Genomic DNA, 25,897 nt, shown 5'->3' with positions numbered 1-25,897 from the left:
TCGAGGTATATACACTCAATACATTACTCTTTCCTCTCAAGAGCTATGTAATTAAAGTTTTCCTTCTTATTAATTCATTAACATGATAGAAAAATTGATCATTTATGAACTAGAATAAGTGAAATCAAGATCCTATGGTAGTTGTGTTTTCAGTATTACGATTTTTTTTTTTTTTTTGTGACAGGGGATAGTGAAAAATGGAAGTACCCATTTGCTACAATTCTACTTTCAATTTCTTTTGGGTATAGAATGATGACCTTATCAACTAATTAATCAAATGTAGGATCAGTCCTTAAATTAAAGATAGGTTAGAGGAGATCATTTTAAAATCCTTGGAAACACTGAGACTATAGGCCTGCACTGAGAGTGCAGTGGGGCCTGGATTCTGAATGAGATCAACTGAAATGCCAACTCAAAACTGGCCACCCTGAGATCAGCTGCTCAATCTTTCTAGCTCCAGTTTCTTTATTGATAAGACTAATAAGCTCTATCTAAGCCTCAGGATTGTAAGGAACACATGAGATTCTGTATTTAGCATGATCCAAAAAATTATACATGTATTTCAAACAAATTTGGGCACCAAAATAAATTTATCTTTTATTTTACAAAGATTAATTTATTTGAAAGGCAGAGTAAAAGAGAGGGAGAAAGAGAGCTTCTATTTGCTGATTCACTCCCCAAACGTATACAACAGCAAAGGCTGGGCCAGGCCAAAGCCAGCAAATAGAACTTCATCCAGATCTCCCATGTGGATGCCAGGGACCCAAGGTGCATCAGCAGGAAGCTGGATCAGAAACAGAACAACCAGGACTTGAACTGGCACTCCGATATGGCATGTAAGTGCCCCATATGGCAGCCTCACCCTCTGCACGACAATCCTAGCTCCTAAATTTATCTTTTAATTTCATTTTCCATCTTTTAATCTCATTTTCATTTCTGACATTCTCTTGTATTTCTGCTTTGGCTGTCTGCACTCTGCCAGCATGTTGCAGCTGTACTCTCTTGGAGCAGCTCTTCTATATGGTATGTCATACCTGCCCTATTTTCACTTGCTGTGAGCAGTCATTCCCTTTGCCTTCTTCCTACATGCATCTGCCAAGGTTCACACATCTGAGGTTCACAGACGTGAGATGGCTCACCTCTCAAGCCTAAGGCTGCTAAGGCTTGGTATCCTGTTTTGTGATGTAAGTTTCAGGAGACTTTTTAAAAAGAAAATAAATTTTTCACAGCAGGTTAAGCCAAAGCCTGCAATGCTTGGATCCCATAGGGGTATAGGTTCAATTCCTGGCTGTTTCATTTCGGATGCAGCTCCCTGCTGATGCACCTGGGAAAGCAGCAGAAGATGGCCCAAACCTGGACCCCTGCCAATGCAACTAAGACACTCAGAAGAAGCACCTGGCTCCTATCTTCGGCCTGGCCAGCCACAGCCACTGGGGCCATCTGAGGAGTGAACCAGAGGATGAAAGACTTCTCTCTGTCTTGCCCTCTTTCTAATTCTGACTTTCAAATAAATACAATAAGTCCTAAAAAAAAAAAAAAACCTGTGAACTTGAAGTATTGAACTGACAATGTGGTCATTTTTCTGAATTTTTAATTTATAGATAAGGCAGGAATAAGCAACTGTAATGCTGTGGGTATATATAATGTCTAGCATCAAATTATGGTTCAAGAATGGAGGAAGCAACATTTTCATACTGAAGTACTGTAGGCATTGAAAGCAGATGGAAAAACTGACAAACTTAGAAAAGGGGAAAGCTCCTCAAAATACTGCCTGGAAAGCTGTGGCAAAGTCCCGATTCCAGAGAAGGGAGCGGGTGGGAAGCACAGTGAATGAATACAATCTTTCACTTTAGCTAATAGTCACTCCTTACTAACAAAATCACCTCTTCTATGTGACTAAGTTTTTATGTATGGAACCTTTTATTTGCCATATCTCATTTCATTTTCACAATTACACTGCTAGAGAAGCAATTTATTTTTCTCATTTTACAACCAGGTATCTAAAGTTTGATGAGGTTAAATATTTTGCCTGAGTTCCTCTGAATAGGATCTACAGAAGTCTAGACTATTAAGAGTTAAGGATTTTTTCTGAAATATAAACTCTTATTCTCCAGAACAAAGTATCAATGTTTCATTACTTTTTATATTTTGATGGATTCTATCCCGTAAGTATAAAGTTGTATATTCATTTATTCAGTCTACCAACGATATTTGAGTATTTATGGACTCTTTAGCAGCTTATACAATCTCAGAGACCCTTTTATAAAGAACCACTATGTTTTTTTAAAAATTTATTTTTTAATTATTTGAAAGAGTTACAGAGAGGTAGATAGAGGTATTCCATCCGCTGAAGAACCACTATGTTAATATGATTTGCAAAATTGCCTGACTGCAAGAAGCATGTCTCAATCACAGGGGCTTAATCAGCAAGGCATTTATTTACCTTCCACAACCGGAAATCCAAGGTGGAGCAGGCCTCAAGACTAGGTCACTCATTGGCAGGGTTTGCGTCAGTCTCAGGATGTGGGTCATCTGGCTACAGCAGTTCTGAGCATCAGATAATAGGAGAAAAAGACAAGGTCTCCTTGAGGAATAGCTGTAGAAGACAGGAATCATTTTCGAGTAGTTCATGGCAGATGTTCCATTGACCTCCATTGAGTTTAGGTCATTCCTGAGCTAAACACTGGCAAAGGGAATGGGATTTCCCTCACACCATTCAGAGGCATCCTGGAACTTCAGCTAAGGTCAGTTTCTGTAGAGGAACAAAGCTATAGAAGAGATGAATAAGGAACAAAACTAACCTTCTGTGAGAAGGAGAATGGAATACATGCTGAATATGGAAATAATGGGGTTCACTAGAGGTCAACATTAGGGTAATAGTTGTGTAGGAACAGGGCCCATAGGAAAGAATGCTCAAGTGAACATTGTAAGAACAGATTATAGAATTTGTTCTATACATTCCTTTAAAATGGAACTCAATATCTGACATTTTAGGGTGACAATACATTTTCATGGTCTATTAATTTGATGGAGAATTATCATTTGTAAGGGAGGAAAGAATACAGTATTTTTAGTAATTCATTCACAAAGTTCATTAATCAATTTAATAAATAACTACTGGGCACATGCTAAATGCTGGGCAGTAGTCTAGGCACTGAGTATTCAAAGATAAATTTTTCAGTTGTTGTATGTCAGCAATTGGGGGAAACAGATATGTAAGCATTTTAATATAATATGTTTCATACTGTACGGTGCAAAAGAGTACACTGGATCAACGCTAATGAGTAACTATATACATATATGATGAGAAATCATGAATAAATATAATAAATAAATGTATACATACTTTCATTCTAGGAGCAGGACAGAGAATACTGTTGACCAAGCTATGTAGAAATGCTTTCAGCATTTTAAGTATTATAGACTTCACATTCAGATTGAACATGGAATCACATAAGACATAGATGGTTGCATGGCTACTTTCCCAAGTACAGCTCTAGTAAGACCAGCATGGCTGACACCTAACTACAATCTGTATTTGCTTAAGCTATGACAGATCACTCTCTATAAAGAAAGCTTTGATAATTTAAATATGGAATCCAAAACTTTGATAGTTAATAATTACTATATCATAGATTAAGTTCTCATATTCTTCACAAACAAGACCTTATCAGAAAGCCCCTTATGAGATAGATATCATTATTGCTATCATTGTTATTTTACACATGAGCAAACTGAAACTCAGAGAAGCTAAGCAATTTGCCCAAGGGACTAAATTACAGATACAGATAAAAGAACTGAACCCAGACTCTATTGTCTCCAAGCCTGTACTTTTCATATTTCAACTAGTGCTTTTCAAAAGGTGATCCATAGTCTACATATATTGAAATCACTTGGAATCCTTGTTAAAGATTCAAACTCTTCAGCACCACCCAAGCCCATTGAATCAGTACCTCTGAGATGAAAGTTTTTTGCATTATTTACCCACTGCTTAGTAACAAATGGCTAACCTACTCTACCACTGACACTTAAGACACCCTGGAGAAAAGGTTAAAATTTTACTAAAAAACACACATGAATAATGATCTTACTTAGTTTATCTTATCTAGAAGCCTTCACTGTAGAGACGGGAACACTTACCAGGTACAAAGTTTATAACCTAAGTTTTATATTACAATACCAAATTATCCCATGTGTGGGTATACCGGTGGTACCTGAGACTCCTGGGACTTTTCCTGATTCCAACTGGCTCTATGATGTTAGAGAGGTCTAAAGTTATTCCTAGGTACTTTTCATTCCTAGGTATCAGTTCCTCCACTGTCAGCTTCAGTATGTGAATGTGCCCTTCATAAAGATGGATGATCTTGAGATTCAATCAGGAAAATAACTTTCCCAGGTGACAAAGCACAACCAAATGCTCCCAGGATTTCTACTTTGAAGTAAAGAAATGTCCATTAAGGCAAGATAACATAATACCACATTTCCATCTCTGTGTTCTTAAAAACATTTTTCTTCTTACTATTGCCCATCTTCTTGGGATTCTTTCAGGGACAAGACTGAATAAAATGTGTAAATAGATGTTTCCCTTATTTATTTCAGACAGCTGTAAACAGTAGCAAGTTCAATAAAAGTGCTCCATTACTAAGGATCCTATAAATGCTTATTTTAGCCCTATTTTTTAAAATATTATTTATTTATTTATTTGAAAAACAAAATGAGGCTGACGCCGTGGCTCACTAGGCTAATCCTCTGCCTGTGGTGCTGGCACTCCGGGTTCTAGTCCCAGTTGGGGCACTGGTTCTGTCCCAGTTGCTCCTATTCCAGTCCAGGTCTCTGTTGTGGCCTGGGAAGGCAGTGGAGGATGGCCCAAGTGCTTTGGCCCTGCACCCACATGGGAGACCAGGAGGAAGCACCTGGTTCCTGGCTTCGGATAGGTGCAGTGCGCCGGCCGTGGTGGCCATTTGGGGAGTGAACCAACAGAAGGAAGACCTTTCTCTCTGTCTCTCTCTCTCACTAACTCTGACTGTCCAAAAAAAAAAAAAAAAAAAAAAAAGACAGAAATTAAAAGAGGGACAGACAGAGAAATGGCCTGCATATTCCCTCACTGATGCATTTTTATCATTGCCTTGGAAAAGCAAGCAAATATAAGACTAGATAATAAATTTGTGTTATTTTATTACTACATTTTGGAGTAAGTGGTGTCTTTATGGCCCTATGGATTTAATACTATGCATTTATAAGAATTTTCCGGAGAAAGCCAGAGGCATCACCACACTGCCATAGGTATCCATGGCACATATACAAAAAGTGTAAGGACTCCTGCTCTAGGAGCTTGCCAGGATATGACCCCAGGGTCCATCTGTGCACTGCAGGAGGTTTTTCATCCCTGGGAATGACTGTTGAACATATGTCCAGGTGGGCTTTTTTTTTTTTAAGATTTATTTTATTTGAGAGTCAGAGTTACACAGAGAAGAAAGGCAGAGAGAAAGAGAGGTCTTCCATCCGATGGTTCTAATTGGCTGCAACAGCTGGAGCTGTGCTGATCCAAAGCCAGGAGCCAGGAGCTTCTTCCAGGTCTCCCACGCAGGTGCAGGGGCCCAAGGACTTGGGCCATCTTCCCCTGCTTTCCCAGACCATTGAAGAGAGTGGGATCGGAAGAGGAGCAGCCGGGCGCCCATATGGGATGCTGGCGCTTCAGGCCAGGGCTTTAACCCGCTGCACCACAGTGCTAGCTCCCAGCTGGACTTTTAAAACTGTCGTCAGGGCCAATGCCACGGCTCACCTGGTTAATCTTCTGCTTGTAGTGCTGGCATCCCATATGGGCGCCTGGTTCTAGTCCTGGTTGCTCCTCTTCCAGTCCAGCTCTCTGCTGTGGCCCGGGAGGGCAGTGGAGGATGGCCCAAGTGCTTGGGCCCCTGCACCCGCATGGGAGACCAGGAGGAAGCACCTGGCTCCTGGCTTTGGATAGGTGCAGCGTGCCGGCCGTGGTGGCCATTTGGGGAGTGAACTAACGGAAGGAAGACCTTTCTCTCTATCTTTCTCTCTGTCTATGCCTCTACCTGTCAAATAAAAAAAACAAAAAACAAAAAAAACTGTAGACAAAAAATTTCCATTACGTGGCTACAGAAGCAGAAATCACTATATGCCTCACCCCCTACCCAAGTTAACTAATTATGGTAAATGCCTTGCAAATGCATCTGAAAGTACGTGACTTACAAGCCACAAAAAATATTAACAGGCATTAGATTTTCCTGCTACTTTACCAAACTCTTTTATGAGTTCCAATAGTTCTTATAGGAATTTATTGGATCCCCTATATATAATATCATGTCATCTGCAAATAGGGATAGTTTAACTTCCTCCTTTCCCATTTGTATCCCTTTAATTTATTTTTCTTGCCTGATGGCTCTGGCTAAAACTCCTAGGACTACATTGAATAGCAGTGGTGAGAGTGGACATCTCTGTCTGGTGCCAGTTTTCAATCGAAATGCCTCCAACTTTTCCCCATTCAATATGATGCTGGCCATTGGTTTATCATAAATTACCTTAATTGTGTTGAGGAATGTTCTTTCTAATCCCAATTTGCTTAGAGTTTTCAGCATGAAAGGGTGTTGTATTTGTCAGATGCTTTCTCTACATCTATTGAGATAATCATATGATTTTTGTTTCTCAATTTGTTAATGTGATGTATCACATTGATTGACTTTCGAAAATTGAACCATCCCTGCATACCAGGAATAAATCCCACTTGGTACGGGTGAATGATCTTTCTGATGTGTAGCTGGATTCGGTTTGCCAGAATTTTGTTGAGTATGTTTGCATCTATGTTCATCAGGGAGATAGGTCTGTAGTTTTCTTTCTCTGTTGTGTCTTTTTTGGGCTTAGGAATTCAGGTGATATTGACTTCATAGAAAGAATTTGGGAGGATTCCCTCCCTTTCAATTGTTTTGAATAATTTGAGAAGAACTAGAGTTAGTTGTTCTTTAAATGTCTGGTAGAATTCGGTGGTGAAGCCATCCGGTCCTTGGCTCTTTTTTTTCAGTGTGCATTTATTACTGATTCAATTTCTTTCATGGTTATGGGTCTGTTTAGGTTTTCTATATCTTCACGCTCAGTTTAGGAAGGTTGTATGTGTCCAGGAATCTATCCATTTCTTCCAGGTTCCCCAATTTGTTAGCATACATCTCTTTGTAGTGGTTTCTGATGATTCTTTTTATTTCTGTGTGTCTGTTGTTACATTTTCATTACTATCTTTGATTTTACAGATTTGGATCTTCTCCTTTTTTTGGTTAGTTGGACCAATGGTGTGTTTATTTTGTTTATTTTTTTCAAAGAACCAGCTCTTGGTTTTGTTTTTCCAAGACTTTAATCATCTAGTGAATAAATATAGCAAGGTATTATTCAATTCCATATTGTACTCTGTTTACATATCACTTTCTTATTTATTTAAGTCAGAGAATATATATTGCTACACTACTAATGACAACAATCACTTGCCTTGGTAAAAAAGGTGGGGGCAGGAAGAATAAAGGAAGAGAAAAATATCAGCTTTCAATTATTTAACCAACCCATCCTCTCTGTACATGACATCCAATCAAATTTTGATCTATTCCAATTTATATAATTTATATAAATGAGAGATCCAGAAATGGGAATTTTTGATTATACCATACCCCTAAAATAAATAGCAGATGTTTTTAACTCCTCAGAATTTGGACACTGCTATATAACCCATGACATAACGCAAGGCTGAAGAGGGTAAGTTGGTGGTAGAGCAATGTGAAGATTTGGGGCATTCTTGCTACCAATTTAAAGCTCACTCCAAAACCTAGGCCTAGAAAGGGAAGAGGACTCTGATGATAGCAGGTAAACAGAGAAACATGGGACTGGAGAGAGTAGAAGAAGGTGAGAGAGACTGAAATAGAAATCTTACATTTATGAAAGTGTTTCTGTATCATCTCTTCTCCCTCCCTACCCACCCTGAAAAATAAACTCAAAAAATATTTTTAATACCTTCATGGTTATGAAACACAAAAGCCCAAAGAAGTGAAGAGATATTTCTGAATTCACACAGCTTCAAGGAGCAGAATTAAGATGTAAACTTGGGAAGGCAGGATTAAGAGATTGCCTCTGGCCTGGCCCTTGCTTTCCTTCAATCCACTCCTCAACACAGTTAGTGACTGGATCTTCCTGATGCAAAGCTCTGATGATGTCACTTTGAGATTCAATATATTTTAAAGCACTTGGGGTAACTGTGGGACTTTAAGTCTAGCTATTGCTTACTTCTGTTGTACCAGATCTGACTCCTACCAGCCTCTAAGAAATACCTGTTAAATATGCAGGAATTTTGTAAGTCAGTTGTTAAGATGTTAGTAGTTTGAATTTGGCCAAGTGGAAATATTAACACCACAGAAATGAGAAAAATTATAAATGAAGGCTTAATTTTTTATAACAGCTTTCCCAATGCACCACTTACCCATACTGTATGCCATTTAATTACACAATCATTCTTCTTTTCAGCCATGCATACTATCACCTAATAAGCTATACTATTCCTTTGCCTAGAACAACATTCTCCTTCTCCTCTACCTCTGGCACTACTCCCATTAGTTTTCTTTTCTTTATTAAAGATTTATTTATTTATTTGAAAGTCACAGCTATACAGAGAGAGAAGGAGAGGCACAGAGTGATGAGAGAGGGAGAGGTCTTCCATCCACTGGCCCACGCTGCAATGCCGAAGTTGTGAGAATGCAAAGCCAGGAGCCAGGAGCTTCTTCTGGGTCTCCCATGCGGTGGCAGGGGCCCAAGGACTTGGGCCAACTTCCACTGCTTTCCCAGGCCACAGTAGAAAGCTGGATTGGAGGTGGAGCAACTGGGACCTGAACTGGTACCCACGTGGGACACCAATACTGCAGGCGGTGGCCTCACCTGCTATGCCACAGCGCTGGCTCCCCCTCCCATTAGTTTTCCAAGTTGCAGTTTCTGTATTATTTTCTTCCTGACATTCATTGACCTCTAACCCTCCTCCCAGAAAAGCTGGGTAAGGTGTCCCATTTAGGCACTCAACATGGCATACCTTACTTTCCATTCCTGAGGCAGTACTGCCACTGCCCTACTTCCTGCCAGCTTATGTTACTGGCTACAAGCTGCATGAATGCAGGAACGCCATCTTATGCTTTATTTTAGCCCATTTTCTATGTTTGTGACATCTAGGGATGCTCAATGTTTGGCAAATGAGTGAGATAAATTATTAGAGTTAAGTCTCAGGAGACAAAGTGTCTGAAAAATAAGATTCTTAACTTATTTATATTCAGAGATAGAACATCAGAAATTGGGAAAACAATATCAAATTGGAAAATAATTTAAGAAAGTAAAAATAAATTACAAAATCAGAGTCTTTTTTTTTTTTTTTTTTTTTTTTGACAGGCAGAGTGGACAGTGAGAGAGACAGAGAGAGAAAGGTCTTCCTTTGCCGCTGGTTCACCCTCCAATGGCCGCCGCTGCAGCCGGCGCACCGCGCTGATCCTGGCAGGAGCCAGGAGCCAGGTGCTTTTCCTGGTCTCCCATGGGGTGCAGGGCCCAAGCACCTGGGCCATCCTCCACTGCACTCCCTGGCCATAGCAGAGAGCTGGCCTGGAAGAGGGGCAACCGGGACAGAATCCGGCGCCCCAACCGGGACTAGAACCCGGTGTGCCGGCGCCGCAAGGTGGAGGATTAGCCTATTGAGCCACGGCGCCGGCTCAAAATCAGAGTCTTGAAAGAGTTTCAGTTTATTTCTGGTTCTAAGTCAAGGATGGCAAGCAACGTGTCCAGACAATACTACTTCCCCTTGCCACAGGCATGAGAAACTTCCCTATTGATCCCTGCACCTTTATCTGTGGAGCCCAGGAGATTCTTCTAGGTTAAGGCCACTGTCATCAATCAAAGTTGGCATTTGAATTGGAACTCATTTGCCTATGCAGACAAAGTCATAAAACATGATGACTGCTATCTTCCTCCCAGAAGCTTTTCTGCCCTACATTTTGTATCTGCCCAGCTGGATCCTTTTTGGTATCACTGAGAGAAATGAAGAAGAGAAAGAAGGGGAAGTGGTATTGCTATGTGGAGTTTCAGAAAGATTACAAGGGGCTAAGGAAGGCAACTAGTAGCCTGTTCTTGAATTTCAGCTCTTTCCTTTTCCTTTCCTTCCTTGAGTTTCTTCTTTCCTCTTTTCCTCTTCTTTTTTTCTTTTAAAGATTTATGTATTTATTTGAAAGGCAGAGTTAGAGAGAGGCAGAAGCAGAGAAAGAGAGAGAGGTTTTCCATTTGCTTGCCCACTCCCCAGATGACCGCAGTGGCCTGAACTGCGCAGATCCGAAGCCAGGAGCCAGGGGATTCCTCTGGGTCTCCTACATGGGAGCAGGGTCCCAAGGACTTGGGCCATCTTCTACTGCTTTCCCAGGCCACAGCAGAGAGCTGGATCAGAAGTGGAGCAGCCAGGACTCCAACCAGAACCCATATGGGATGCTGGCACTGCAGGTGGTAGCTTTACCTGCTATGCTACAGCGCTGGCTCCTTTTCTCTTCTTAATAATTCTCCCACGCATTGTCTTTCCACTTGCCTTTCTCATTCCTAGCTTTTGAGTCTGTTTAACCTACTCTTTCCACTCTACAGCACTTCTTGCTTCTCAAATCCATCTTCTGGTTCCTGTTTCTCCCTTTGTCCTCTGTCATTCTCTTTATTTTGGAACTCTTCTTCCTTTCTTATTTTTCTCCTGCTTTTGAACAGGTTCTATTTTCTCTTTCTGAATTTTATTTTAAATTTTCTCTACCTCATTCTAATTCTCCCTTTATCACCTATATTCTAGAAAAATTTTTTTTGTCTTGAACACTATTTTCCCCTCTTTCTGACTCTACATCTACTTACCTTTCAGATTTCAGTTTCTTTATCAGTTTTCTTCCTGTCACCCATCCTCCCCTGACACACAATATTCACAGATAGTAAGTCATATTTTTAATATGTATTTCATTTATTTGAAAAGCACAGTTACAGAAGCAGAGAGAGAGGGAGATAAACACACACACACACACACACACACACACACACACAGACAGAGAGATTTCTCATCAGCTGCTCCACTCCCCAAATGGCCACAAGGGCCAGACTGAAGCCAGGAGCTTCATCCAGGTCTCCCACATGGGTGCAGGGCCCCAAGCACTTGGGTCATATTCTGCTACTGGATTGGAAGTGGAGCACCTGGGGCATGAACTGGTGCTCATATGGGATGCCAGTGTTGCAAGGGGCAACTTAACCCACTGTACCACAATTTTGGCCCCAAGTAATTCATTTTCTTTTCTTTGCAGAGTAATTTTTTAAAAATTTTATTTGGGTTATAAAGTTTCATATATTTCATATATACAGATTTAGGAATATAGTGACACTTCCCCCCCATCCTCCCTCCTGCCCATGCTCTAACACTTCCTCTTCTTCCCTTTCACATTCCCACTCTGTTTTTACAAAGACCTATTTTCAGTTTACTTAATGATTAGATAGTTAGTCCTAAACTAAGTAAAAGAGTTCAACAAATAGTATGAAGAGAAAAAAACAAACAAAACAAAATTCTGTTCCTCATGAAAGAGACAAGGGCTGTAAACAATCATTGAATTTCACAATGTCTATTTCACTCCAATACATTACATTTCAGGTCTCTATTAGTAACCTCAAATCATGGAAAACATATGGATCTTTCAAATAAATATCAAAGTATTTTATTTCATGTAAAGGCAATGGATAAAGCATCCTATCACATACATGTAATACAACAATGCAAATTATTTTCCAACTAGATTTATAAATTTTACATTCCTTCTAAAGGGACAAAACTCATTAGGTATGTCTCTCTAAATTACAGTGAACAGTAATGGCAATAACAACAGCACTACCAAAAAAAGGTGCACATTGTTCAAGGTATTACTCAAGGTCTAAAGCCCTGCACTTAGTCTGGTTTCTAAAGACATATCATGGAAAACTTAATTTGTGAATGAACACAGGATGATTAGGGCATTTAAATTTTTACTGCCATATTAATGTTTGTAATATATTGTGCAGAAAAATTATGCCTTTCTAGGAGCTTCTGCATGGCTTTCTAAAGGCATGTCTGTACTTTTTCTCTTATTCACTTAATAAATACAAAAAGGTTATACCGTTTTTTTAAAAAGTAGAACACAATGATTCTGAGTTGGAGTCCAACAATGTGCCGCCACTAGGAAGAGGCAACCAGTCATGGCAAGGCGTTGCACAGAGGGTGGGGAAGTTTTGTTAACCTTGTTTTAGCAGGGAGGCATCAGTGTTTCCTGAAAGTCTGTCATTCCAGTGACTGACCAGGTGTAAAAACGATCTTAGAACTAACAAACAAAATAAAGGAAACAGCAAATCCCTGAAGAGAAGCCCCACATACCAGATGAGAAAGAGATGGGGGACATTATACACAGAATTCTTCTTGCCACACAAAATTTACTAATTATCAGTTAAAGAAGAACAATTACTGAACACTAAATGCAAATCCACTGTTTCACTGGGGAGACAGTTTGGTTGTAATTAAGAATATGAATTTTCATGATAAACAGACTTGGGTTTATTTTGTCACTCCAAAACTTACCAGCTGAACTATAAACTATTCTTATTCAAAAACATGAGGAATACTTGGCAAAATCTAATCTTCCTAGATCTTAGTTTTGGGAATTTAAAACAAAAACAAAACAGCTTTCATAATAGGTGGGAAATCTGTGTTTCACATAAAACCTAAAATCAGGTTTCAGCACATATTCAAAACCAAAATCTTTATTTGCCCTGGTCTTCTTCCCAGTTCCATAGAAATAAAAACCCTCTACCCTACTTTACTTTCCACTAACTTAAAGTCTCAAGGTGCATAAAACAGTGAATCCCTTGCCCCCATACTGCCGGGTATTCTTCATCAGGGATAAGTCAGGACAGTGGTAATCAGTGCTGACCTCTCCCTCCCCACCCCAACCTCTGAATGTTTAACAGTGGCTTTATTAAGTGAATGCTTGAAAATTTTCAACATTAAATTCGATTTACTTCACATTTTTGTTTGCAAATATATCATTAGCAATTCCTAAATTTTTAAATTAACCATCTTGAAGAACAGAAGGCCTGCTCTCAAATGTCTCTTCTGAGGTGACATTAAAGACTGAAAGAAAGCTGTGACTTGAGTCTATGACTCTAACGAACAATGACTATATTATCACTGGTGAACTCATACCAGGGAACTTCAAAGTTGAGAGACATGGATACCTTCCTGCTCCTCCAAGACCAGATACATCATAGTGGTACCCATGACAAGGGTAGTAAAAACCATCCAAATATCTTGCCTTCGCAATAGGTACACAACCAAGATGAGAGTAAACACCCATTAAGATAACCAATTTATGTTTCCTGACTTGTTCTAAATCATGCTCAACAGGAACACTTCACCTGAAGCTTCCTGGTGACTTTCTTTCTTTGTTCTATAGCACAAAAATAGGGATTTGTCACTCCATTTGAAAGCCATGCTCTTGCCTTCCAGAATATCAGATACTTTGACTTCAGTTTTTGACAGGGTAGAATCACTCACATTGAAGACAAACTGGAAGACATTAACATTCCTGCCTGTATATGCCATGCAGTAGTTGTTGCAGTTACCAAACAATAAATCTTTTCCATCTTCACTACTATCTTTTGAACACTCTGTACTATCTAAAACTTCATTGCAATGATAGTCAGTAAAAGGCAAGCACTTCGACTTCTGTAGGAAGCAGGGTCATTGAGGCCAACAGAAATGATGGAAGCCCAGCCCAGGGTCTGACCACTCAACAACTTTCACCACAGGTCACTTCACATCTAGCATAGAGAGCAACAGTGTGGTGGGCACTGTGGCCTGCATCAGGGGCCATAGCACAACTACCAGCTAGCAAGACTTGACCAACAGGATGGGAGCAAATTGCCCAACACAGGCAGCAACCACTAACCCAGCCACATCTTTTTAAACAAAGGGATTAATGTCCAGACAGGAAAAGTAGATGCCATGTGCAGTGCCTTTTTCTTTAAAACTGCTTCCCTTGATTTACTTTACCTTTCTCAACTGTTTAGAACTTCTACACACCCTCTCTGACTGCTTTTTCCCAATAAATGAGAACAAGCCTTGAGGCACTCATTATGGAAAAGAGACCTGGGTAAGGTAACAAGTAGCAAACTCCAGAGAGCAGCCTAGAATGGGTACTTATATATTTGGAAGGAAGTGTAATTTTGTCTAGTAAAACATTATGATTTACAAAAGGGTCACACTGTTTAAAAGATTTCTATGGTTGAAATTTTAATCTACCCTTTCCTCCCTTCTCCTCACCCCTCCCCATTGACGGAAGGCGCTGTCATATCCTGCAGAGTGATGGGGCAAACTCTTCTTCAATTCCCCAGTCTATGGATACTAAATCAAGATAATTATATCTGTATGCCCACTAAGCTATAAATTTCATAGTGATGACAGAATTGCTTACCATCCCAATAATGGATTATGGAGGATATGAGCATGGTGAGAAATAGGGAAGAAACATCCACCCAGGTAGTATTAGCAATGTGGTTTTCCTAGTCAGTACCACAAGTCCTAAGGCTATTTGTTTTGTCACAAAATCTTTATTTGCAGATACCTTGAGTTAGTTGTAGAAACCACAGTGTAATATTTTTCCTTCTAGATTAAAATTACCTAAGGCAGAAAAACTTAAGATTCCTTTCTAAGCTATTAAATTGACTTTAAAATCTTGTTGCTGCATTTATAAAACATTTTAGGTTAACCAAGTTTGTTTGTTTGTTTGTTTGTTTGTTTTTGACAGGCAGAGTGGACAGTGAGAGAGAGAGACAGACAGAAAGGTCTTCCTTTGCCGTTGGTTCACCCTCCAATGGCCGCCGCGGCTGGCGCGCTGCGGCCGGCACAGCGCTCTGATCCGATGGCAGGAGCCAGGAGCCAGGTGCTTTTCCTGGTCTCCCATGGGGTGCAGGGCCCAAGCACTTGGGCCATCCTCCACTGCACTCCCTGGCCACAGCAGAGAGCTGGCCTGGAAGAGGGGCAACCGGGACAGAATCCGGCGCCCCGACCGGGACTAGAACCCTGTGTGCCTGCGCCGCAAGGCGGAGGATTAGCCTAGTGAGCCGCGGCGCCAGCAGGTTAACCAAGTTTTTAAAATTATTTATAAGTAGGTTCTAAAAAAATATTTCCCATTTTAAAAACTTAGTCAATTAGATTGTCTAGAGGTTTTACATTGATAAACTTGATTTCCCTTTCCAATATTATAATTGACTGATTTAATGAATTGTACTTTTCTGAGTACCAATGAATTTTTATAAACAATATAAAATGACAAAATTAAATTTCTCTTAGATATTGTAATACTGAAACTAACATCAACATATCACACAAAAAACAGATAAATGTAAACCAGTATTCAATTAACCATTTCAAATTTATTTGCAAAGTTGTTATTTCAGTTAATAAAATTTCTTTATTTTAGATCCATCTATTTGCTGCCTACAAAAAACACTGCTCACCAACAAAGATATAAGCAGGTTGAAAGTGAAAGAATAGAAAAAGATATCCCTTGCTACTGCAAAGAAAAAACAACCAGGTATAGCTATCTTACCATCAGAAAAATAGTCTTTAATCCAAAAAATTCAAAAGAGACAAAGAAGGCATTATATAAAGATTAAGGAATCAATTCAATAGGAAGATGTGACTATAATAAATGTATATGCACCCATTGCCGAGGTGCCTGGCTATTTAAAACAAATTTTAAAGGATATAAAAGGAGACATGGACTCCAATACAATGAAACACCCCACTTTCATCAATGGACAGATCAACCAAACAGAAAATCAACAAAGAAGCAACAGAGTTTGTCTACACTATGGACCAAAAGGCCCTAACTGATATCTACAGAACATTTAATCTTACATTTGAAAAATACACATTCTTCTCATCAGTGCATGGAACTTTGTCCAGGACACCATATGCTATGCCATTAAACAAGTCTCAACAAATTAAAAAAAAATCCGAAATCATATCATGTATGTTTTCTGACCACAATGGAATGAAGCTGGAAATTAACAACTTAAGAATCTCTGGAGCATATGAAAACACATGGAGACTGAACAACATACTCTGGAATGAACAGTCACAGAAGAAATCAAAAGGGAAATAAAATTTCTGGAAATGAATGAAGATAACAACACATTATATCAAAACTTAAGGGATACAGCAAAAGCAGTGTTAAGAGGGAACTTTATAACAATTAGTGCCTACATCAAGAAATTGGAAAAGCAACAAATAAATGAGTTATCAATGCATCTCAAGGACCCAGAAAAATAACAAATCAAACCAAAAATTAGTATGAGAAAAAAAAACATAAAAATTAGAAAAATATTTAAATAATTGAAACAAAAGAATGCTACAAAAGACCAGTGAAATGAAGATCTAGTTTTTAGAAAAAGTAAACAAAATTGACATATCATTGGTACAACTAACTAAAAAAGGGGTGGGGAGGAATATGCAAATCAATTGAATCCGGGATGATAAAAGACATGTAACAATGAAAATATCAGGAATTACTAAAAACAGCTATATGACACAAAATTGGAAAATCTAGAAGAAATGGATATATTCCTGGACACATATAATCTACCAAAATTGAGTCGTGGAGACAAAGAGAAACCTAAATAGGCCAATAACCAAGATGAAGATTCAGTTGGTAATAAAAACCCTCCCAACAAAGAAAAGCTCACGACTGGCTGGTTTTACTGCTGCATTCTACCAGACTTTTAAAGCAGAACTAATTCCAATTCTTCTCAAGCTATTAAAAAACAATTGAAAGGGAGAAAATCCTTCCAAATTCCTTCTGTGAAGCCAATATCACCTTAATCTCAAAACCAGAAAGAGATACAACAAAGAAAGAGAACTATAGACCAATATCCCTGATGCACATCAATGCAAAAATCCTCAACAAAATACTAGCTAATTGTATACAAGAACAAACCAACAGATCATTCACCTGGACCAAGTGGGATTTACCCCTCATATGCAGGGATGGTTCAACACACACAAATCAATAAATGTGATATATCACATTAACAAATCAAAGAATAAAAACTGTATGATTGCCTCAGAAGATGTAGAGAAAGCATTTGATAAAATACAACATCCTTTCATGATAAAAACTTTAAGCAAATTGAGTACAGAAAGAACATTCCCCAACACAATCAAGACAATATATAACAAACCCACAGCAGTATCATAATGAAGGGGAAAAGTTGGAAGCATTTCCTCTAAGACCCAGAACCAGACAAGGATGTCCATTCTCACCATTGCTATTCAATATAATTCTGGAAGTTTTAGCCAGAGCCATTAGAGAAGAACAAGAAATCAAATTGATACAAATTGGAAAAGAGAAAATCAAATTATCCCTGTTTGAAGATGATATGATTCTATATAGAGGGGAACCAAAAGATTCTACCTAGACACTACTGGAACTCAAAAGACAGTATGATGAAGTTATTTAGTATTACAATTTATTATGACACCAAATACCAAATAATACCAAATAAATAATACCAGATTTAAAGACAGTACAGGGTAGTTATAATCAAAACAGGCTGGAACTGGCACAAAATAGACAAGCAAACCAATGGAACAGAATAAACTCCAGAAATCAGTCTGTGAATCTACAACCAATTAATGTTTGACAAAGGGGCTAAAATCAATCCCTGGAGCAAGGACAATCTCTTCAACAATGGTTCTGGGAAAACAGTATCTCTGCATACAGAAGTATGAAGCAAGAACCCTGCCTTACTCCTTATACAAAAATCTACCCAAAATGGTTCATGGACCGAAATCTATGAGGTGATACCATCAAACTGCTAGAGAACACTAGGAGAAACTCTGAAAGACACTGGCATTAGCAAGGACTTTTTGGGAAAAAAAATTCAGAAGCACAGGCAATCAAAGCCAAAATTGACAAATGAGATTACATCAAACTAAGAAGCTTTCATACTGAAAAGAAACACTCAACAGATTGAAGAGGCAAACTGACAGAATGAGAGAAAATATCTGCAGAATATGTAATGGATAAAGGATTAATATCCAGAATCTATAAAGAGCTCAAGAAACTCAACAACAATAAATAATACAGTTAAGAAAGTGGCAAAGGACTTGAACAGGTATTTTTAAAGAGGGTATTCAAATGGCCAAAAGAAACATGAAAAAAATGCTGAGGATCACTAGCCATCAGGGAAATGCAAATCAAATCACAATGAGGTTTCACTTCACCCCAATTAGAATGGCTCTCATGCAGAAATCAACACACAATAAATGCTGGTGAGGATGTGGGGAAAGAGGCTCCCTAATCCACTGTTGGTGGGAATGTACACTGGTAAAGCCAATGTGGAAGACAGTATGGAAATACTCCAGAAAGCTGAAAACAGATAATATCATATGACCCAGGCATCCTGCTGCTGAGAATTTACCCAAATGAAATGAAATCAGCATATGAAAGAGTTATCTGTCCCCCATGTTTATTGCAGCTCAATTCATAATAGCTAAGATATGGAATCAAGGGTATTGTTCTGAGGAATTGAAGGCTTTTTCCTAAAGACACATCTTCGGGTATCAGTTTGGTAGGCTAGCTTGTCTTAGTTCCAGCTGGACATGTAGTATAGTGTAGTAAAGTCTCCCTATACTATCTTTGCTATAGTTGATGGCAGCAGTAGTGGGGATCTGGGGTATGCCTGGGGTCCAGTAAAGTTGCTCAGATCCCTGTCACACAGCCCTCCAGTCACTTCCCCAGTAAAGGACTGGAATCAAAAGCTACACTAGTGCTGGGAGCAAGCCCTGCTGGAGCTTCAAGTGACCAGGCTCCTACCCATCATCAAAAACAGGAACTGGAAGTGCTAGAACAGTATGGCACTACAGGTAGATGGGGCTTGCCCTAGTAGCAGCATAAACTCACATACCCCAAACCATTGCTTGGCTTTAGAGGTCAGATAGCAGTGCTAGCACTGGGATTGGCAAGAGCCTAGCTGTTGTCTGGGGGTGGGGCTGGAGGCACCGGAGTAGCCTTGGCTCTTGAATGGGCAGGACACACATGTCCCAAGCCACTCTCCAAAGGAGGGACCGGGCTGCAAATACAGTGCTGGTGCCAGAATAAACAGTGTAGGAAACCCAACTGCCATCCTGGGGAGGGGCTGGAATCTTGAGCAGTGCTAGAGATTGGACTGTGAGTCCTTCACTATCTGGCTGGCTCTAGCACTGGGAGTGTCTGTATGAATGCACAGTACAAACACAGTCCTGAGCATGTACACAGGGCAGACCAAGCAGGGCCACATGAATCTTGACCCAGAGTCCTGGTTATCACGAATCTCAGTGGCAAAAACAATAACTGGAGTAGCTGAGAGAAGGAAGAGAACGGGGGATTATTTCCAAATCTAAAAGGTCGTGTGCCCCTACTTCTAAGGTCCTAAGGTGCCAGATCTCCATGCTGCTCTGGACTTCCTCTGTCCTACAGAACAAAATACTGTGTGAGCTAGGCAGCTGGGGTCACCCTTGTGCTGCTGGGTTCAGTTGGACCTATGAGGAGAGTTTGACAAATTAAAGAAACTAAATAACATGTAGTATTACTGAGTGTAGAAAATGAGCAGTGGAGTAGTGCAATGCATATAAAAGTAAGTTTATACAGAGTTTAGAAGTTATAGTGATACATTTTTGGAAATGATTCTGGTTACAAGTTTCAGGACTAAGCTATATTACTTTTTAATTAGTGTTTACTGGTCTTCTATTTCACTTTGTCATTATCTGAGTGTCCTTAAACCTTACACGCTCAACTTTATAGTCTTGAAAAGGATCACAGTAATTCTTATTTGTATGTCATTATAAGTAAGTGCTGATTTTTAAAGCTACTCTGTTTTGTTTATATTATTCTTTCTTTTGTTGCTTAAAAACAAATTTTTCATTTATTGGACATCAGAAATCTTAATAGTTATTTTATAATGAAGAATCATTCCTTTCATGTTGTTCATGAAACTTCCTTTCATGTTGTTCACCAAATGTATTCATCTATCATGCCACATTCTTTCTTTCTTTAACTTTGAATATACCTAAATTAACCACATCCTGTTAATTCAACCTTTACAATCTCTTTGTGAATCACTATCTCCTCTATATTACCATTGGACTACTTTAATTCACATTCCTATTCTTCTCAAGCCAAGCAAAATTCAGCTCTCCCTACACTGATCCTTAGGCTTCCAGACTCTCTCCTCATTACACAGCATAGGATCAATCAGGATTATGCTTGACATGCAAGTGCTATCATTTCAGTATTCTCTGAGTAATACAGAACCATGGAGATTGTTATCAAGGGAAAGTTCACAATCATTAGTGTTGCATAGATGTTCTTTCAATCTACCCCAGCAGACATTACCAGTTCCCTTGCATGTAACTGCCCTTCATTATACCCTATACTGCCACACCCAAGACTTCTTTATCTCTAGACCTCTTTATTTTCATAAATATGTTAACTTTTTACATTGCCTTTGATTGGGATGGCTTCCACCTCTCTGTGCATTTGAGAAACCCTGTTTAACCACTCAAATACCTTCTCCTCTTTGATCCCTTTTCTGAATATCTGAAGCAGAAACATCTCTTCTCTCATGCCTATGAAATTCTGTGTTTTCTACAATGTGATATTAGTCATATGATACCTGGTCTTGTGTGTCAGTTTATGTTGATTTTTTTCTTCATCAGAATTAGTTTCCCAAAGTCTTCACCATGTCATTTTAATCATGATATAATAAATATGTTACCATATATATATATAATCTTGATATGACACCATATATATACCATATACATACATAAAGATACATATATAGATCTATTCCTCTAACAATATTGTATAGGATATCAAATGCTTCACTCAGAGACTCATAAGGAATGGATACAAGATAAATCGAAGGAATGTTTATGGAATGAAAAAATGATATCAAGTGTTAGACTCAATAAAAATATTTAAAAAAAAAGATATTTATTTGCCATACTAGCAAATACAAGGTGCCTGCTATAGGTAATGGGGTAGGATTTAGGTCACTGCATATGTTTAATCAAGGAAGAAAGCTGATTTTATTTATTTACAACACTGTCACTATCATGGTATTAAGAGGTAAGAATTTTAAGAGGTGATTATGTTTTGAGGGCAAAGGTCTCATCAATGGATTAATCTTAGTTTTGTGGAAGTAGTTTAAATATCAAAAGAGTATGTATGCTATAAACTCAACCTCTCCTACCTTTTCGGTCTTTCATATACTTACCTGCCCTTATAACATGTTTTAATGAGCATGAAACCTTCCCAAAGGCTGGCACTGCATTTTTGGATATCTTACCCTCCAGAACCATAAGCCAAACAAACTTCTATAATTTACAAATTTCCCATTGTGTGGTATTCTGTTATAGCAGCAGAAAATAGACTAAGACAAATATTACTTTGACAACTTTGCTGGAGGCCAGCTGAAAAGCAATTTTATCAAACCACAGTCTATTAGTACAGTAACCATGGAAACAGAAGGGATGGAAATAATGGTTATTCAGAATGTAAACTTATAGGATTTAGTGACTAACTGAATGTAAAGGATCAGAAGGTATAAAGTAGAAAATGTTAAGTTTTCCATGGTTCTGCATGTGGCAGTGAGTTGATTTATATCCATCAACCACAACAGAAGTAGAAAATAAAAGGACATGTTTTACTTTTCTTTTTATTTTTTATTTTGACAGAGTTATAGACAGTGAGAGAGACAGAGAAAGGTCTTCCTTCCCTTGGTTCACTCCCCAAATGGTTGCTACAGACAGCTCTGTGCCGGTCTGAAGCCAGGAGCCAGGTGCTTCCTCCCGGTCTCCCATGCGGGTGCAGGGGCCCAAGCACTTGGGCCATTCTTCACTGCCTTCCTGGGCTACAGCAGAGAGCTGGACTGGAAGAGGAGCAACCAGGACTAGAACACCACGCCCACATGGGATGCCAGCACCGCAGGTAGAGGATTAACCAAGTGAGCCACAGTGCCGGCCCCCACATGCATCCTCTTAACACACTTCTTCTATATGCCATTCCAGTTCAGAATTAAATTACTCACTGGCTCCCATTTGATATCTCATTCACTAAAACTCTTCTACCTGGTATTCAAAGTTCTCTATGAGTCTCCCCTTTTCAGACCATCTCCTGGGCTCTTCTCCATATACCACTCTAGTTAAAACATACTTGTCCCCTCAGCAACACTTTACATGACATATTCTTCCCTGCCTCTGTTGCTTACATTGTCATGGCCTCCAAAATGCATTTGTGCATTTCCAACCATCCTACTAATCATTCAAGTAATATTAATTGAGGGCCTACTCAGACAGGGTTATCACATACAACACTGTCATGAGGAAAAATGCAGCATGGGCTCTCCCTTCTAGAGCTTGCAGTCTAGAGGCAGAGACTGGCATTTAGCAAGTAATCCCACAAATAAATGTGAAATTGTAACTGTGTTGAATCCTACACACCTAAAAGGCACACAGTGCTAGAAGGGAATAATGTGGGATTTGACCTGATCAGAGAGTTGTGGGGGAAGGAGGAAAGACATTCCAGTGGAAAGTCAATTGAGCTGACACCTGAATTATGAGCAACCTAGTTACACCGTGAGTAAGCAAGCAAAATCGGCTCAAAACACAAAGGGGGTTTCCCTCTTGAGGAAATTATATGTATTACAAATTAAAAACGATATCACATTAACCTAAAGTTTGTTGCTTTATGCAGAAATTGAATATTGCAAAGTTATTTGAACCTGGTGAACATCCCATAATTACTAACAAGAGCCCATTTAGGGATCTAACTGCTTATCCAAGGGACAAAACTTGAAGCTAAATTATGGTCTGCTGATCCCTAATGTAGGATTTTCTCTCTCCAGCTGCAGTCATTGCCTCTACAGATTGCAAAGTTCATTCACTTCTGTTTAGGAAATAGTCCAAGGGTGACTCCCCCCCCAAAGCCTTCTCAGTCCTTTCTGACCCACATCAAAACTAATTAGAATACAGGATAGCCCACAAAACAGAAAAACAGCTATAATGTAAATTACACAATGTGCCACAATATAAAGAGCTCAAAAAATTGCTAAGAAAATGAGACTCAAAGTAAAGGATGAATAAAATATATGAAAAAAAAAACACAAGTGGCTACATAAATATAAAGTGTCAAACTTCACAAGTATCAAAAAAGTGCAAATAAAGGGACTGGTGCTGTGATCTAGTGAGTAAAGCCACCGCCTGCAGTACCAGTATCCTATATGGGCACAGGTTGGTATCCTGGCTGCTCCCACTTCCGATCCAACTCTCTGCTATGGCAAAAGTGGTAGAAGATGGCCTAAGTGCTTGGCCCCGTACCTATATGGGAGACCCAGAGGAAGCTCGCTGTTCCTGGCTTCAGATCAGCACAGTTCCAGCCATTGCGGCCATGTTGGGGAGTTAATCAGAGGATGGAAGATTATCTCTGTGCCTCTGCCTCTCTGTAACTCTGCCTTTCAAATACATAAAGAATTTTTTAAAAAGTACCAATAAAGAGATAGTACCTTTTATCAATAAACCAGTATTTTAAAAAAAAAAAAACATTTATTTATTTCAGAGGTAGAGTTACAGAGAGAGGGAAAGACAGAGAGAAAGGTCTTCCATCTGCTAGTTCACTCCCCAGATGGCCACAATGGGCCAATCTGGAGCCAGGAGCCAAGAGCTTCTTCCAGGTATCACATGAGTGCAGGGGCTCAAGCACTTGGGCCATCTTTCACTGCCCTCCCAGGACATAGCAGAGAACTAGATTGGAAGATAAGCAGCCAGGACATGAACCGGTGCCCACATGGGATGCCAGCGCCACAGCCTGCTAAGCCACAGCACTGGCCCCAGTAAACCAGTATTTTTAAAATACATAATAAAAGTAAACACTGTGAGCTTGTTACACTAAAAAAAGACATTAATGTGGTTGAGGTCAAGGATATAATAAAAGTAGCAAATATATCTTTGAATATAGTTATGCTAGTGGCTATAGTTATGAAAGGGAACTTCAGAAAGTTTATAGAGAGGCTGTATTTGGCACTGCTTGGGATGTCTGCATCCCATGTTGTTGCCTGACTTCCAGTATCATCTTTGTTGCCAATTCTAGCTTCCTGTTGATGTGCATTCTAGGAATCAACGGTGATGGCTCATTATGGCTCGGTCCCTATTACCCTTGTGGGAGACCTTGAGTGAGCCTGTGCCTCTAGGCTTCAGCATGACCCAGGCCCAGCAATTTGAACATTTGGGGAGTGAATCTGTAGATGAGTGACCTCTCTGTCTCTCTCTTTCCCTCTCTCTCTCTCTCCCTCTCTCTGTCTTCATCTCTTGCCTTTCAAATTAATTATATTAGAAAAAGCAGATTTGGAAAATATGAATGAAAATTATGTATGGATTTCAAATTATCTTTGTATCAAAATAAATATCTCTTAATTTCACATTCCACCAACTTCTTGAAGTACGCTGGTATACATTTTTAAGTACTTTACTGTCACTACTCTAAGTACGTATCATATGTTAACTTAGTTCTATTAGGTAAATACTAATATTATTCACCTATTAAGGAAGGGGAGCTGAAGCACTGAAAGTATAGGTAATGTTCTCAAGGTCACTAACTGAAGTAATACAACCATTCTGAAAATTCCTTAGATGCCAGAGAGCAAGAAAATCTAAAATATAAATATTTGACCAGGACTTATAATTATATGGAAAGATTTATGCACAAATATCTTCAAACCTCTGTTAGCATTCAAATTATGTGTGAATCATTCCACTCTTAAAAATGTGAATTCTAGCCAGCGCCGCGGCTCACTAGGCTAATCCTCCGCCTTGTGGCGCCGGCACATCGGGTTCTAGTCCCGGTCGGGGCGCCAGAATCTGTCCCGGTTGCCCCTCTTCCAGGCCAGCTCTCTGCTGTGGCCAGGGAGTGCAGTGGAGGATGGCCTAGGTGCTTGGGCCCTGCACCCCATGGGAGACCAGGAGAAGCACCTGGCTCCTGCCATCGGATCAGTGTGGTGCACCGGCCGCAGCTTGCCGGCCACGGTGGCCATTGGAGGGTGAACCAATGGCAAAAGGAAGACCTTTCTCTCTGTCTCTCTCTCTCACTGTCCACCCTGCCTGTCAAAAAAAAAAATGTGAATTGTAAAATTAAAGAATGAAAACTTGGAAACTGCAAAATTTGGAAACTCCAAAATAGATATTATTAAACAATTACAATCAATCTGTATGACTAGCTACTATTATTCATTCCTCTGATAAAGTATAGGAAATAAATTTTTGATTGACATCAGAAAATGCTCTCAAATATTACTTAAAATTTTTTAAAGGTTGATTTTATTTATTTAACAGAGTTACAGAGAGTGGTAGAGAGAGAGAGAGAGAGAGAGAGAGAGAGAGAGGTCTTCCTTCTGCTGGTTGACTCCCCAAGTGGCTGCAATGGTCAGAGTTGACCCGATCCGAAGCCAGGAGCCAGCAGCTTCTTCCAGGTCTTCCACATGAGTGCAGGGGCCCAAGGACTTAGGTCATCATCTACTGCTTTCCCAGGCCATAGCAGAGAGCTGCATTGGAAGCGGAGCTGCTGGGACTCGAACCAGTGCCCATAATGGGATGCTGGAGCTGTAGGCTGGGGCTTTAACCTGCTGAGCCACAGTGCTGGTCCATACTAAAAATCTTAAGGTACAAAAATAATGCAAAATTATAAACTGTACATGATTTGAAATTTATTTTTTAAAAAGCATGCACAAATACTTGAATACA

This window comes from Oryctolagus cuniculus, chromosome 6 (genome assembly GCF_964237555.1).
Source record: "Oryctolagus cuniculus chromosome 6, mOryCun1.1, whole genome shotgun sequence".
Lineage (NCBI taxonomy): Eukaryota > Metazoa > Chordata > Mammalia > Lagomorpha > Leporidae > Oryctolagus > Oryctolagus cuniculus.
This window is presented reverse-complemented; position numbering follows the sequence as displayed.